Source organism: Tachysurus vachellii, chromosome 3 (genome assembly GCF_030014155.1).
Source record: "Tachysurus vachellii isolate PV-2020 chromosome 3, HZAU_Pvac_v1, whole genome shotgun sequence".
NCBI lineage: Eukaryota > Metazoa > Chordata > Actinopteri > Siluriformes > Bagridae > Tachysurus > Tachysurus vachellii.
Window position 1 is genome coordinate 3,989,673 of NC_083462.1, and position 15,857 is coordinate 4,005,529.

Sequence of the window (15,857 nt, forward strand, 5' to 3'; positions counted from 1 at the left end):
TCTTCAGAAATGCTCTTCATCAGTCTCCTTTGTTCATAGCGCACTTTCTTAAACCTGTGTAATGAATGATTGATAACAAGGATCGACATTTCTGTTCTTGAAACATGGGACAGCCTCTAAAAGTCACGTATGACCACCTTTAAATGTACTTGTACTCCTAGAGGTTCACAAGAATACTGAACATTGGATCATTTTGCTCAGTAAACAAATGTAAAAACTGTAATTCTTCTGTGTCTTGTGTTTAACTGGGTTCTCTGTATTGAGTTTCAGATGAAGCGTTTGATGAAGATCAGATCATATTTATCCAGAAACACAAACGTTCTAGCAGAACTAGAAAGGGAAAAGAAAACTGATTGGGGTTTTGTAGCTGCACTGCTGTCAGAGCTGCTGTTACAGAAAATAAATCAACACCTCCTGACCAATCAGAATCCAATAACTATGGAAGATGAACACTGCACTTTCATCCAGGACATGAAACGTTTCATAAACATTCACAGTATCAGCTTACATCTATAAAAGAAAGACAATCAAGCAGGATGGGTTTGTTTTTTTATTTAAAAAGATGATAAAAATACAAGAGTAAAGTTACAGATTAAAGCTTGGTCAGAAGAAGCAAAAGATGTTCACTTGCTGATTGATGAAAGCTTAAAATGACTGATCATAATTGTGCTAAAAACATCACCACTACTCAGTGAAATTAAATCTAAAAAGAAATCCAGATTTCCAGATTATAAATTCTATTTTATTTACTGGGTTTGATTAAAACATCAGCAGCACATTAATGATACATTCAGAGATTTAAAATGCTCCTTCATTTGTAAATGAATAAATAAATAAATTCCACACATTTCTTAATGCCAGCATAAAATATTGTGAAAGAATATTAACAAAATAAATAAATATTCTTTAAATATCAATATAATCTCTATAACCATCTCTTATTCCTATTAGTAGAGAACAGGAATTATAATTTAAGTTACAGAATACAGATATTTGGTTCTGTAAATTTTAATTAACAGTACAAGATTAAGGAGCAGTTTAAAAATACTGTAGTTACTTGACCAAAACTTGTATAAAATGCAGTTTTCACCCTTTTTTAATATCAGTGATGTTTTCTAACAGAATTATGAGCTTCACAAAATTACTACAAAGTCTGAAAAGTTGTGCATTGTAAGATTATTAACAGATTTGTATAAAAACATTGAACATTGGATTGAAATCTATTGTTTTATCTACTTAATATATGAAAAAAGATTTAAAAAAAAAAGTTCATGGAAAAGTGCAGAAAAATGCAGTGATTGAAAAGACAAGTGCAGGAAGGACAGAGGCACTGAAGCTGAACTGTAATCCTCACTGACAGACAGAAAGCTCTGGAAACTCCTCCCTGATGGACAAAACAGTAAAGAAATCCAATAAATAAAGATAAAACATCTAAACTCTACACACACATGTTCTTCTATCATTAACACTGCAAAAGTCAGGGCAAACAACAGCAGGACGTACGCTGAGCTGTGATCATTAACGAACAACTCTAGACAACAATAAAAACACCATTCGAGCAAAACGGATCATGTGATGACCCAAATCTTAACATGAACAAGAGGAATAAAAACATGCAGCGTCCATACAGAGAGACTTTAAATGGTGATTTAAATAAATAAATGAACATGTTCCACTTTCTTCCTACAGTTTTTATCTGTCTCACTCACATCCAGAATTTTATCTTTATTAGTAACACAAAAGGTGTTTCAGCTCCACACGTTTCTGGGAGAAGTAAACAACAAAATAAAACGTGTGTGAAAGCGGCTGTAGTGTGTAAAGGTCCTGCAGTTAAAGTTTCACTCACTTGTTATTCTGTTCTTCTTTTTGTTTACAGCAGCTTCTCAATATCCTCCAGACTGGTGTTCTCCTCCTATCACCACAAAGAATAACAGAACTATTTGTTAATCGGCAAATAAACCCACCCATCTAACATTAGCAACAGACAGCAGAGTAAAGTATTACAAGTTCCCTCAGTTAGCTATAAAGGTGATGCGGATTTACCCGTCTGTGTTTCCAGATCAGGACTCCAATCCCAATGATGATGATGGTGATGATGATGATGGGGATCGCAATGGTGATGGGGATTGCGATGGTGTTGTGGATCGCGATGGGGATAGGAATCGCGATGCTGATGGGGATAGCGATGGTGATGGGGATCGCGATGCTGATGGGGATCTCGATGGTGATGGGGATCGTGATGCTGATGGGGATCGCGATGGTGATGGGGATCGCGATGGTGATGGTGATCGTGATGGTGATGGGGATCGCGATGGGGATGGGGATCGCAATGGTGATGGGGACCGCAATGGTGATGGGGTTGATCTTGGTGGTGGTGATGATCTTGGTGGTGTTGGCGGTGATGGTGGAGTTGGTAGCGTTGTGGTCAGTGACTTAAAACAAAAAAGCAAAGCACACAAAGACACACAGTTAACACTTGTCAGTAACACAAAAGGTTTACAAGTTGCTCTGACTGCTGCACATTTCTCATCCTATCTGAACATCCTGTCTGCATCTGATGAGAAGCTAGTTTATGCTTTCATGACCTCCAGATTATTGTATTACATTACCAGGTGGTTGTCCTGCATCTTTAATAAATAGCCTACAGTTAGTCAAAGATGCAGCTGCCAGAGTTCTTACCTGGTTGAGAAAATATCATCATATAACCCCAATTTTATCATCTCTACACTGGCACCTACAACCTGCTGCTACTTACATACAAGGCTCTTAATGGTTTATCTAACTAGTCTTCTAACACACTACAATTTACTCCTGTTTTATTCTTTTTAACACATTTTAAACTGTTTTTATTAAAATCACATTTATTTTCTTTAATTGTTCTTTGTTTTTATTATGATTTTATCGTGTCTCTTATTTTTACTTTTTTTTTCTCTCATAAATTGTTTTCTAATTTCTATTTAAAGCACTTTGAATGACTTCTGTGTATGAAATGTGCTATACAAATAAACTTGCCTTGCCTTGCCTTACAATCCTTCACGCTCACTGTGATAAAAAAAAAAACTCAGGACTTCTGGTAGTTCTCAGAATATTAAAATCTACTAAAGGTGGTAGAGCGTTTTCTTATTTAGCTCCTAAACTGTGGAATAGTCTTCCTCATAAGAGATAGTGTCCGGGGCTCAGACACACTTAAATGTAGATAAAAATGTACACACACGGCGAGACAGTAGACGGACACACACACACACACACACACAGTCGTGTGCATACACACAAACAGACGCACGCACATGCGCGCACACACAGATTCACGCACACACACGAGCATGCGCACACAGACACAGACGCGCACACACTTGAACAAACACAGAGATATTACATACCTTGGTAAAGGTGCCGAAACTGCAAAATATAAAGATAGTTATGACTAAATCATTCTTAAAAGAAACAGAATTTGAAACCTTATAGAAGCAGAAATAAAAATATAAACCTTTTGATTCGATCCATGACACGTCACATCATGGAGAAGCTCGATGCATTCAGTGATTGTGATGTTTTTCTCGCTCACATCAACAACCAGTTTACTTTGGTTTACATGAAGTTGTCCATCTGACAAAAACTCCAACTCCGATCCATCACCTGGAGCCTAATGACAGCATTCATTCATTAACAGAGTGCAGCATCGTTTCCCTTCTCACTCACTATGAATAAATACATCATGCAATGTGTCTTTACTGGACCATCTGTAAATATAAATCATCTGCACCATCTTTCAATATTTCAAGAGTTTATAAAGTAATAAACTTGTGAAGATTTATGACAAGATCAGTGTTATTTGGTCACATTGGTCAGTCCTACTCAGGACTTTGCTGCAGTGCTGCTGAACTTGCAGAATGTTATCACGTGGTCTCACCTTCCTGTACCAGGCTTTCTCACAGTCCGGTTCTTGAAGAACAGCAGACGATATGTTAGGGGACACTGGATAAGTGTAACCATTTCCAGAGGAAATGAGTTGACAAAACAAGATGATGGTGATAATATTCATCATGATACAAATCTGGGGAAGAGAAAGTTAACAATGAGGAATAAGAGTTCAATATATGCAGTGCAATTTATTTAACTTGATTAATAAACCCGATTTGCTTTAATGAATTGAATCGGGGGCATGGAAGCCTTTATTATCACCACATATACAGTACATTTTTCACATATCCCAACTGAGGAGGTTGGGTTCAGCGCGCAGGGCCAGCTATGACACAGCGTCCCTGGAGCAGGGAGAGTTAAGGGCCTTGCACAAGGGCCCAACAGTGGCAGCTTGGCAGTGCTGGGGCTTGAACCCTCGATCTTTCATAACCACTTGAGACACCACTGCCCCCATTGACCATTTACCATGTTGTTTTTGTTCAAATAAAGTCAAAAAATTATTTCTTCAACCTAAGGTTTTCATGTATGATCAAAGTTAGGGCTGGGCGATATGGCTGAAAACTGTATCACAATATCAGTGTTTCATATCGGTCGATATCGATAATTATTGATATTATTTTAATGACCAATTTAAAATAAGGACTACATTTAAACATATTACATTTAAACATTATTATTTTAAACTTAACCTTCCTCTGATCAGAATCCCTTCAGTTATTAAGACAGAAATGTCAACAACCAGGAAAACTCAAATAATTATAATGTAAACATAAGTCTAAAGTCACAATGAACATTTAACAATTATCTCTTAACATTTAAGGTGCAAAATGAAAGGAAATGTAAGAAATGCTTTAAATAAATTTAAAAAGAAAAGGGTTAAATATAAACATAGAGAATATTTTTATTACCAGTCTTTATTATTATTTTTATATTATTAATTAATTAATTTATTTATTTACTTACTTATCTATTTATTTTTTATTATTTTTATATTATTATTATTAGTAGTAGTTATTATTTATTTATTATTTATTATTATTATTAGTCTTTATAGGTATTACCAGTCTTGGCAGGGACGACGGTCTTGCATAATTTGCAGAAGACATTGTTCTGACTACAGTCAGACTTATAATATACAAAAAACTGCCATACTGGCGAGCTAACTTTTCCTCCTTTATTTACAATTTCTTCGCTCACTGCGGCTCATTTTCTGCTTATCAGTCACCAGTTACTGAAGAGGAATCCAGCAGACCAGCACGAGACAACGATATGGTGCAACCAAGCATGAGGGAACATTATTAGAAAATATGGGATCAGTTTCCATTGTTATGCTGACGACACACAGTTATATATCTCATCAAAACCAGATGAAATAACTAAATTGTCCAAATTAACTCAATGCCTTAGAGAGATAAAAAACTGGATGAGCTGCAATTTTCTGTTGTTAAACTCTGATAAGACAGAAACACTACTTATAGGTCCAAAAACCAGTACACAGAAACTCTCACAATTTAACTTTCAATTAGAGGGATGTACTGTTACTCGTAGCTCGACAGTGAAAGAACTGGGTGTTATATTAGACAGCAACTTGTCTTTTGAAAATCATATCGCTCATACTACAAAATCTAGCCATGGGGGTCACAGTCCAGTGACTTCTGTGCCGGTCCCAAGCCCGGATAAATAGAGAGGGTTGCGTCAGGAAGGGCATCCGGCATAAAACATTGCCAAATCTAACCATGCGAGTTGTCAGTAAGAATTTCATACCGGATCGGTCGAGGCCCGGGTTAACAACGACCGCCATCGGCGCCGTTGACCTACAGGGCGCCGGTGGAAATTGGGCTACTGTTGGTCGAAGGAGTAGAGGAGGGAGGAGAGTGCACAGACAGAGAGAGAAGAGGAAAGGTAAGAGTGTAGGACTGAGAATAGGGACTCTGAATGTTGGTACTATGACAGGGAAAGGTAGAGAGCTGGCTGATATGATGGAGAGAAGGAAGGTGGATATACTGTGTGTACAGGAGACCAAGTGGAAGGGTAGCAAGGCTCGTAGTATAGGAGCAGGATTCAAGCTGTTTTATTATGGTGTGGATAGTAAGAGAAATGGGGTAGGTGTGGTCCTGAAGGAGGAGTTTGTGAGGAATGTTCTGGAGGTGAAGAGAGTGTCAGACAGGGTGATGAGTCTGAAGTTAGAGATTGAAGGGGTGATGTTGAATGTTGTTAGTGGTTATGCCCCACAGGTAGGTTGTGAGTTAGAGGAGAAAGAGAGATTCTGGTGTGAATTCGATGAGGTGATTGAGAGTATTCCCACGAGTGAGAGAGTGGTGATAGGAGCGGATTTTAATGGACATGTTGGTGAGGGGAACACAGGTGATGAGGAGGGGATGGGCAAGTTTGGAGTTAAGGAAAGGAACCTTGAAGGACAGATGGTAGTAGACTTTGCTAAGAGGATGGACATGGCTGTGGTTAACACTTATTTTCAGAAGAGGGAGGAACATAGAGTGACTTACAAGAGTGGAGGTAGGAGAACACAGGTAGACTACATCCTTTGTAGAAGAGGCAATCTGAAAGAGATTAGTGACTGTAAAGTGGTAGTGGGAGAGAGTGTAGCCAGACAGCATAGGATGGTGGTGTGTAGGATGACTCTGATGGTCTGTAAGAGGAAGAGGTCAAAGATAGAGAAGAAAACTAAGTGGTGGAAGCTGAAAAAGGAGGAATGTTGTGAGGAATTTAGACAGAAGTTGAGGCAGGCTCTGGGTGGTCAGGTAGTGCTGCCGGATGACTGGGAAACTACAGCAGAAGTGATCAGGGAGACAGGGAGAAAGGTGCTGGGTGTGTCATCTGGAAGGAGGAAAGAAGATAAGGAGACTTGGTGGTGGAATGAGGAAGTTCAGGATAGTATACAGAGGAAGAGATTAGCCAAGAAGAAGTGGGATATGGACAGGACTGAAGAGAATAGACAGGAATACAAGGAGTTACAGCGCAGAGTGAAGAGGGAGGTGTCTAAGGCCAAGCAGAAGGCATATGAAGAGTTGTACACTAGGTTAGACACTAGAGAAGGAGAGAAGGACTTGTACAGGTTAGCTAGACAGAGGGATCGAGATGGGAAGGATGTGCAGCAAGTTAGAATTATTAAGGATAGAGATGGAAGGGTGCTCACAAGTGAGGAGAGTGTACAGAGGAGATGGAAGGAATACTTTGAGGAGCTGATGAATGAGGAAAATCAGAGGGAAAAAAGAGTAGAAGGGGTGAACTCTGTGGAACAGGAAGTAGATAAGATTAGAAAGGATGAAGTCAGGAAGGCCTTGAAGAGGATGAAAAGTGGAAAGGCAGTTGGTCCTGACGACATCCCGGTAGAGGTCTGGAAGTGTCTAGGAGAGGCAGCAGTGGAATTTTTAACTAGTTTGTTCAACAGGGTTTTAGAAAGTGAGAGGATGCCTGAGGAATGGAGAAGGAGTGTGTTAGTGCCGATCTTTAAGAATAAGGGTGACGTGCAGAGTTGCAGCAACTATAGGGGGATAAAGTTGATGAGCCATACAATGAAGTTGTGGGAAAGAGTAGTGGAAGCTAGGTTAAGGAAGGTGGTGGAAATTTGTGAGCAGCAGTATGGCTTCATGCCCAGAAAGAGCACAACAGATGCAATTTTTGCTCTGAGAATGTTGATGGAGAAGTATAGGGATGGTCAGAGGGAGTTGCACTGTGTGTTTGTAGACTTAGAGAAAGCGTATGACAGGGTGCCAAGAGAAGAGCTGTGGTACTGTATGAGGAAGTCAGGAGTAGCAGAGAAGTATGTCAGAGTGGTGCAGGACATGTATGAGAGGAGCAGGACAGTGGTGAGGTGTGCTGTAGGTCAGACAGAGGAGTTTACAGTGGAGGTGGGACTGCATCAGGGATCGGCTCTGAGCCCCTTCCTGTTTGCTATAGTGATGGACCAGTTGTCAGAGGAGGTCAGACAGGAGTCTCCTTGGACAATGATGTTTGCAGATGACATTGTGATCTGTAGTGAGAGCAGGGAGCAGGTGGAGGAAAACCTGGAGAGGTGGAGGTTTGCGCTGGAGAGAAGAGGAATGAAAGTCAGTCGTAGTAAGACTGGGTACATGTGTGTGAATGAAAGGGAGGGAAGTGGAATAGTAAGGTTACAGGGTGAAGAGGTGAAGAAGGTACAGGAGTTTAAGTACTTGGGGTCAACAGTCCAGAGTAATGGAGAGAGTGGGAAAGAAGTAAAGAAGCGAGTGCAGGCAGGTTGGAGTGGGTGGAGAAAGGTGTCAGGAGTTCTGTGTGATAGGAAAATATCAGCAAGAATCAAGGGGAAGGTGTACAGGACAGTGGTGAGACCGGCCGTGCTGTATGGTTTAGAGACAGTGTCACTGAAGAAGAGACAGGAGTCGGAGCTAGAGGTAGCCGAACTGAAGATGTTGAGGTTCTCTTTGGGTGTGACAAGATTGGACAGGATTAGGAACGAGTACATCAGAGGGACAGCCCATGTTGGACGTTTGGGGGACAAAGTTAGGGAGGCGAGATTAAGATGGTTTGGACATGTTCAGAGGAGGGAGAGTGAGTATATTGGTAGGAGAATGTTGGACATGGAGCTGCCAGGCAGGAGGCAAAGAGGAAGGCCAAAGAGGAGGTATATGGATGTAATTAATGAGGATTTGAAGCTAGTGGGTGCAAGTGTTGAGGATGCAGAAGATAGGGTTAGGTGGAGAGAGATGATTCGCTGTGGCGACCCCTGAAGGGAAAAGCCGAAAGAAGAAGAAGAAGAGATCGCTCATACTACAAAAACAGCCTTCTTTCACCTTAGAAATATTGGCAAGCTGAGAAACATCCTGTCTATATCTGATGCTGAGAAGCTAGTTCATGCTTTCATGACCTCTAGACTGGACTATTGCAATGCATTACTAGGTGGTTGTCCTGCATCTTTAATAAATAGACTACAGTTAGTCCAAAATGCAGCTGCCAGAGTTCTCACTAGGACAAGAAAGTATGATCATATAACCCCAATTTTATCATCTCTACACTGGCTACCTGTTAAGTTTAGAATTGATTACAAATTGCTGCTACTTACGTACAAGGCTCTTAATGGTTTAGCTCCCATGTATCTAACTAGTCTTCTAACACGTTACAATCCTTCATGCTCTCTGAGATCACAAAACTCAGGACTTCTGGTAGTTCACAGTATATCTAAGTCTACTAAAGGCGGCAGAGCGTTTTCTTATTTAGCTCCCAAACTTTGGAATAGTCTTCCTGATAGTGTTCGGGACTCAGACACACTTTCTCAGTTTAAATGTAGATTAAAAACTCATCTCTTTAGTCAGGCGTACACATAACACATCCCATCATATTGTGCACTATTACACTAGACTTGCACATTCTTATGAACAGCAGATATGTTAATCCCTCTGCACTGCTCTTCTCTTCTCTTTTTCTACCCATCCCGAGACACCCAGACATTGCATCAGCTCTGATCGTCTTCCGTGCGATGAAGTTTTTGGACCTCCACTGTGAGGAGGCCGACTCTGTGAGAATCCTGAGACATCTACAGATCTACCAGCTCCAGTTGGACTCTGTGATACTTGTATATTGTAACCACACCATCTAGTGTCACCCATATGAGGATGGGTTCCCCTTGAGTCTGGTTCCTCTCAAGGTTTCTTCCTTTACCAATTTAAGGGAGTTTTTCCTTGCCACTGCTGCCTGAGTCACCTCAGACTTGCTCATTGGGGATAAATACATATACACACATACATACATACATACATACATACATACATACACACTGTGAACTATATATATCTTGAATTTTATTATATTAATTCTTTATATTACTCCTTATATTTATCTTTTGTTCTATGTTTATGTTCTGTAAAGCTGCTTTGTGACAATGTCCATTGTAAAAAGCGCTATACAAATAAACTTGAATTGAATTGGATTGAAACATGATACTGTTACATGATTGGCTGTTAGCGTGTCTAGCGTTGCTAGTTTTCCAGTGAGCGAGTGCCTTTGTTAATGCAAATCAATTGCTTCTCAACCTCTGTTTTCTTCCGACAAAGAATAAAAAATATCGAAGGTTTTATCGAACACATTTTTTATTGATATGGATCATGTGTCTATCATGATACAATAAAGTAAACTATTGGAATGACGGCAAATTTCTTTTTGCACAGTGCACACAATGATAGATTACAGATTAGAATCTAGTGTTCATATTTAAATAATTATATTTTCATATTTCTTTTCTACATTTTTTTGTGTAAAGGGAGACATGCAAAGTAAAAATTTCACTGTATGGTCTAAACCACTGTGGATATGACAATAAAACCTCTGAATGTCACTTCAGCTCTAAATCTTTCACAGAACACATAAATTAATCATAAGTAATCAGCAGATTATTTTAGATTTGCATTGTTCAGTGTCAAATGTCTACAAAAGACTTTACAATCATCAACAATTTATGTTAGAGTGATAAGTGTTATTAGTAAAAAACTAATTCCACATTGTAACACTTCTACCACTTCTTCTTGAAATGCAATACAATTATACTAACATGTTTAAAGTGCAGGTAAATATTATTAAATAACACACCACTAATCACACCTACTGACAGCTCAGATATAAACAGGGAAAAGGGGCAGGTTACATTTTGAGAAAATGTCATATTTTTTTAAATAAAATAAAAAAATGTTGACGTTATTCTGTCTAATGAGCGACTGACAAACAATGTCATGGAACATTCTAAATGCCGATCCTGACCTCCCCGGGGCCCTAAGCAAAATTCTGCTAAGGGGCCCTCCTACCTGACCCGTGAGCCATGTAAACCATTTGCCACACATTCACACTTGACACCCCACTGCTCCCACTACAAACATCCCTCCTTTAAAAAAAAGTTTGCTCCTAGTAAATATGCAATAGCAGATATCAGAAATGACATTTCTACTAGTGTACAATGTAATTAATGATATCAAAAATATGGTTACTACTAGAAATCACACTCTTAATATTTACATTTTAAGTATTGAAAACTGAATTCTTGATATCAAAAATCCATATCATGTGAATGTATAAAAGTTAAAATGGCTTGCCAGACCGTATCACTGTGTTTTATAGTATGCATGAGAGCAATACTTGATCCTTGATGGATATTATTTACTGAGGGATGTGCATTCATATTGACCTGGCATTATGGCATTAAGACGGTCGCGTGACACCCCCCCAAATGCCCCGGAAAACGGTCGCGTGACACCCCTTCCCTCAAATTCCCCGGAAGATGGTCGCGTGACACCCCCCCCAAATGCCCCGGAAAACGGTGGCGTGACACCCCTTCCCTCAAATTCCCCGGAAAACGGTCGCGTGACCCCCCACCCATAACCCGGAAAACGGTCGCGTAATCAATTTCACTAAAACACACCAGCCCTAGCTGTGTCACACAGAGACAGGGTAAATAAGGTGGGAGATACAATCACGTAAAACCAAAACACTTAAGATTAAAACCTCTAACAACAAAACATTCATTCATTCATTCATTCATTCATCTTCTACCACTTATCCGAACTACCTCGGGTCACAGGGAGCCTGTGCCTATCTCAGGCATCATTGGGCATCGAGGCAGGATACACCCTGGACGGAGTGCCAACCCATCGCAGGGCACACACACACACACTCATTCACTCACGCAATCACACACTACGGACAATTTTCCAGAGATGCCATTCAACCTACCATGCATGTCTTTGGACCAGGGGAAGGAAACCGGAGTACCCGGAGGAAACCCCCGAGGCACGGGGAGAACATGCAAACTCCACACACACAAGGTGGAAGCGGGAATCGAACCCCGACCATGGAGGTGTGAGGCGAACGTGCTAACCACTAAGCCACCGTGCCCCCCACAACAAAACATTCTGTACTTTAAAACATGGATTTAATTAATAACTATTATTTAGCAGGTAACGTGTTACTGACCTTAGCTCAATGGACATGAAATAACGCTCCTCGTCTGTTCATCTAAGAACTTAAGCAGCCTTCTTAAATATAGAGACCAAAGGGGGCGGAACCAGACCTGATAGAAAAGGGTCACAGGGCCCCCCAATGCCCTGGAAGATTGTAGCGTGAAGCCATCCCCCCCATGCACTGGAGGACGGTCGACCAGACCTGATAGACCCCCCCAATGCCCCGGGAGGACAGTGAGCAATACATTTATTTATTCATGCAGTGCCTGTCCCATAATGTTCTGTTTTTCTTTCATTTTTAATTTTAATTGTATTTTTCCTCAAAACAGGTCTGATGACAGTCACAAAAAAACAGAAAGTGACACCACAATGTCTATGAAAAGTAGAAGACTATTCAGAACATGTCCCACTCTCTGTGAAAAGAAGGGTGATATATGCTTGTCAGCACGGAAAGAACTACAAGAAGACAACCACAACAGATGATTTGGTATGTATCGCTACACATTTTGTTCACCACACTGGTTATGAATTCCATGCAGAGGGTGAGTAAATGACAGAAATCTCATTTTTGGGTGAACTACTGTAACCCTTTAGTGACAAAAATGTTTAAAAGTACACTATGTAATTGTTGCCACGCTAGTGGGTAATAAAAAAAATTGTATGCATCTAGCGAAAGAACATTGCTGCTAGAGCTACTCCACAGCAATTGGTGTCTCACTTGGTCTTAAATAGTATAATATGAATACGTAAACACTTAAAAGATTACAGGTGTACCGTACATGGTTGAGTACACCATGAACACCTCTTCCAAACCATTATATAAATGTTGTAAAAAACATATATAGTGTGCCTAGTGTGCCTAAAAAAATTCAGTTTATATTTGTCTACATAACTAATTTGTACCTTTTGAGCATAAAACATTCAATCTTTTTTTTAAATGCATGGAAACAGGGTTTCTGCAGTCATTCAACGAATTTATATACAGTGTCCTTCATAAGTATTGGAACAGTAAAGACAAAATTGTTCTGTTACCTGTTGTGTCAAGACATATATTAATACGAGGCAGAAATACAGAATGTCACATTTTATTATTGACTGTTTCAACACAAAATGCTTTACCAACTAAGTAGTACAGCACTTTCAGCACTTTTCATCAGAATTTCATCCCTCTGCCTAATGTGAGCATAAGTATTGGGATGGCTTAAGCAAATGTAAAAGCTAATATTTCATTGTAAATCCCTTGCAAGCAATCACATTAGCGAGTCTGTGACCCATAGACGTCACCAGACTCTTGGTGTCACACTTTTCCTGGGCTTTAATGCAGCCAATTTAACAGTTGCTTGTTTTATGTGATTTTACTGACAGTTATTTTAGAATATTTTTTCATTTGTCTGTCATTAAGTGCTGTTGATCTTCTCGGCTGACCTGGTCGTTGTTGGCTGCTGAAGCTTGGCAGTGGTTTCTATCTTTTTCAGGACATTCCAAGTCAATCTACAGATTTAAATCCTATTGAACAAGCATTTCACCAGTTGAAGAGGAGACTTTACGCAGAAACTCCCCAGACAAGCACAGTTGAAAATAGCTGTATTAAAGGCCTGGCAAAGCATTTCAAAGTGTGAAACCAAGAGTCTGGTGATGTCTATGGGTCACAGACTCACTCCAGTAATTGATTGCATGGGATTCACAATAAAATATTAGCTTTTACATTTACGTTGTTAAACTGTTCCAATACTTATGCTCACATTAGGCAGGGGGTTGACACTTTAAAAGTTGGTAAAGCATTTTGTGTTGAAACAGTCAATAACAAAATGTGACATTCTGTACTTCTTCCTCCTATTAATATTTTAATCATATTTATAAATGTCTTGACACCACAGCTAACAGAGCAATTTTGTTTTTACTGCTCCAATACTTATGGAGGGCACTGTATGCTATATGAAATTGTTTGTTCACTCACAAATAAATGTTAGCAACTGGCCCAAAAAATATTTAATTTAAGTTTTATTTTCTTTTGTTCTGCAGCATACTGAACATGAATACACAAGAAGAAAAAGGTTCCATGTGGATTGCCCAGCAAAACTTTGTCTGATATGTAGAAAGGTAAGTATTACATTAGTATGGCTTTATATACAGTTTACATAATAAGTAGACAGGAATACATTTTTAAAAGTGATCGATATACAAAAAAAGTTTGAAATAAAAAGCAGTTTCTCTTTTTTTAAATTTTACTTAATATTTACTAAACTTAACAAGAGTATTTAATTTTTTATTAGTTCCTACATTTTCCAGTAAATTTAAAATACATTTAAGAATCAAAGTTAATGATGAAACATGATTTGTTCATGAAAATGTTTATACACAGCTTTCATGCACAAATTTGTGCGTTGCTTAGTGAATGAGACCCGGTGACAGATGTTCTTATTTGTCCCATAGTGAGCACTTACCCAGGCTGTCAGAGAAATGAAATGAAATTTTATACAGTATATACACACATATGTATGAATGATGGTGAAATGTTAACAATGTGTTTTGTAAATAAGGTTTGTCCACAGATCAAGATTATTTTAACTTGTTTATTAAGTTTTTCTGTTCTGTTTATGTGTAGGACATGGCATCAGAGGTGAACGATATTCTGGCACTACAAGACCCAAACCTGGTGATCAGCAAAGCCTTCAAACTGTGTATTACACAGGGTGACTTGGCCACACTGAAGGAAGGTTGCTGGCTTAATGACATGGTAAAAGTTAGAAACATAAATTGACTATTTACTTGATATGCCTTGGTTTATTGGGAATAATGCATCACTACATTTTTGTCAAGAAAATGGGGGAATAAAGGTTTGTCCTCAATATTTTATAAAAAAAATTGTATAAAAATGAATAAATTGATTCTGCACTGCACATTAGGGCTGGGTATTGACACAAATTTAACAACCAATTTGATGCGAATAGTATCAAGTAATCAGACAATTGTTGACCATAAAGCACTAATGCTGGATGTCACCAATGTCATGCATTCTTAATGAGTATTTTTCCCCCTCTTCTCGTTTCAAGGTTATCAACTTCTATTTTCCTTGCTAATGAAGAGAAACAGTGATCAGCTGGGAGCCTTAAAGTCTTCTCTTACAGCACTTTTTTCTACCCAAAGCTTCAGAGTGGTGAAGGCCATGTAGCAGTGAAGAACTGGACAAAAACTCATTACCTCTTCCCCTTGGATCTTGTTTTTGTTCCTTTGCACCTAGGCATGCACTGGGCTTTGGCTGTAAGTCATATATAAGTTGGAATGCATTGTATAATATTTATGTTTTTGAAAAGTGTAAAACAATATTTTTGATTTTCAGTTTGTCTTTAACTTGCCTATATTGCTTCTAACCACCAGGTAATTGATTTTAAATCCCTGACCATACAGTGCTATGACTCAGAGACATGATGATATCTGTCATGTTGTTGTGAGTGTCTTCTTATTTTTGCTGTTATATTAACCTTTGTTCTATGTTTATGTTCTGTAAAGCTGCTTTGAGTCAATGTCAATTGTAAAAAGCGCTATACAAATAAACTTGAATTGAATTGAACTGTTATTCTGTGGCTTGATCATTCATCTTTGAATATCCAGATATCCAGATGTTTTATTTAACAGAAAGTACCTCACAAAGGAGCACAGGGTCAAGAAAGGATGCATCTTGGAGGCTTCCAGGTGGACCATCGGCCCGAATTAGAACTTTTGTATGACACCATATAATGAATTATATGGGTCTTCTCTGAATTAGGTGTCATTTTAAGACTAAATGTTCTGCTGTTGTGTCTAGGCAATTCCTAAACAGTTGAATGGCAATGACTGTGGTGTTTTTGTCTGTAAATATGCAGACTTCCTTTCTCAAGGAAAGCAATTCACATTCAGACAGGTACAACGGTGCTCCTGTTCACATTTAATCCTCAAACATTTTATTATGCTCCTGATTCATCTGTCTCTTTCTCTGTAGTGTGACATTCCACTCTT

General features: G+C 39.0%; 1 protein-coding gene and 1 long non-coding RNA gene across 2 annotated transcripts in view; one reads left to right on the forward strand and one right to left on the reverse strand.

Annotated features, from left to right (window-relative positions):
* LOC132842610 (uncharacterized) overlaps positions 1-15,857 on the reverse strand; it is a 104,579-nt gene that overhangs the window by 57,953 nt on the left and 30,769 nt on the right. The gene's annotated exons all lie outside the window — the stretch shown is intronic.
* LOC132842162 (uncharacterized) lies at positions 12,139-14,596 on the forward strand. Its single transcript, XR_009647995.1, has 3 exons — positions 12,139-12,348; positions 13,884-13,961; positions 14,467-14,596. It is a non-coding gene; the product is annotated as an uncharacterized LOC132842162 (long non-coding RNA).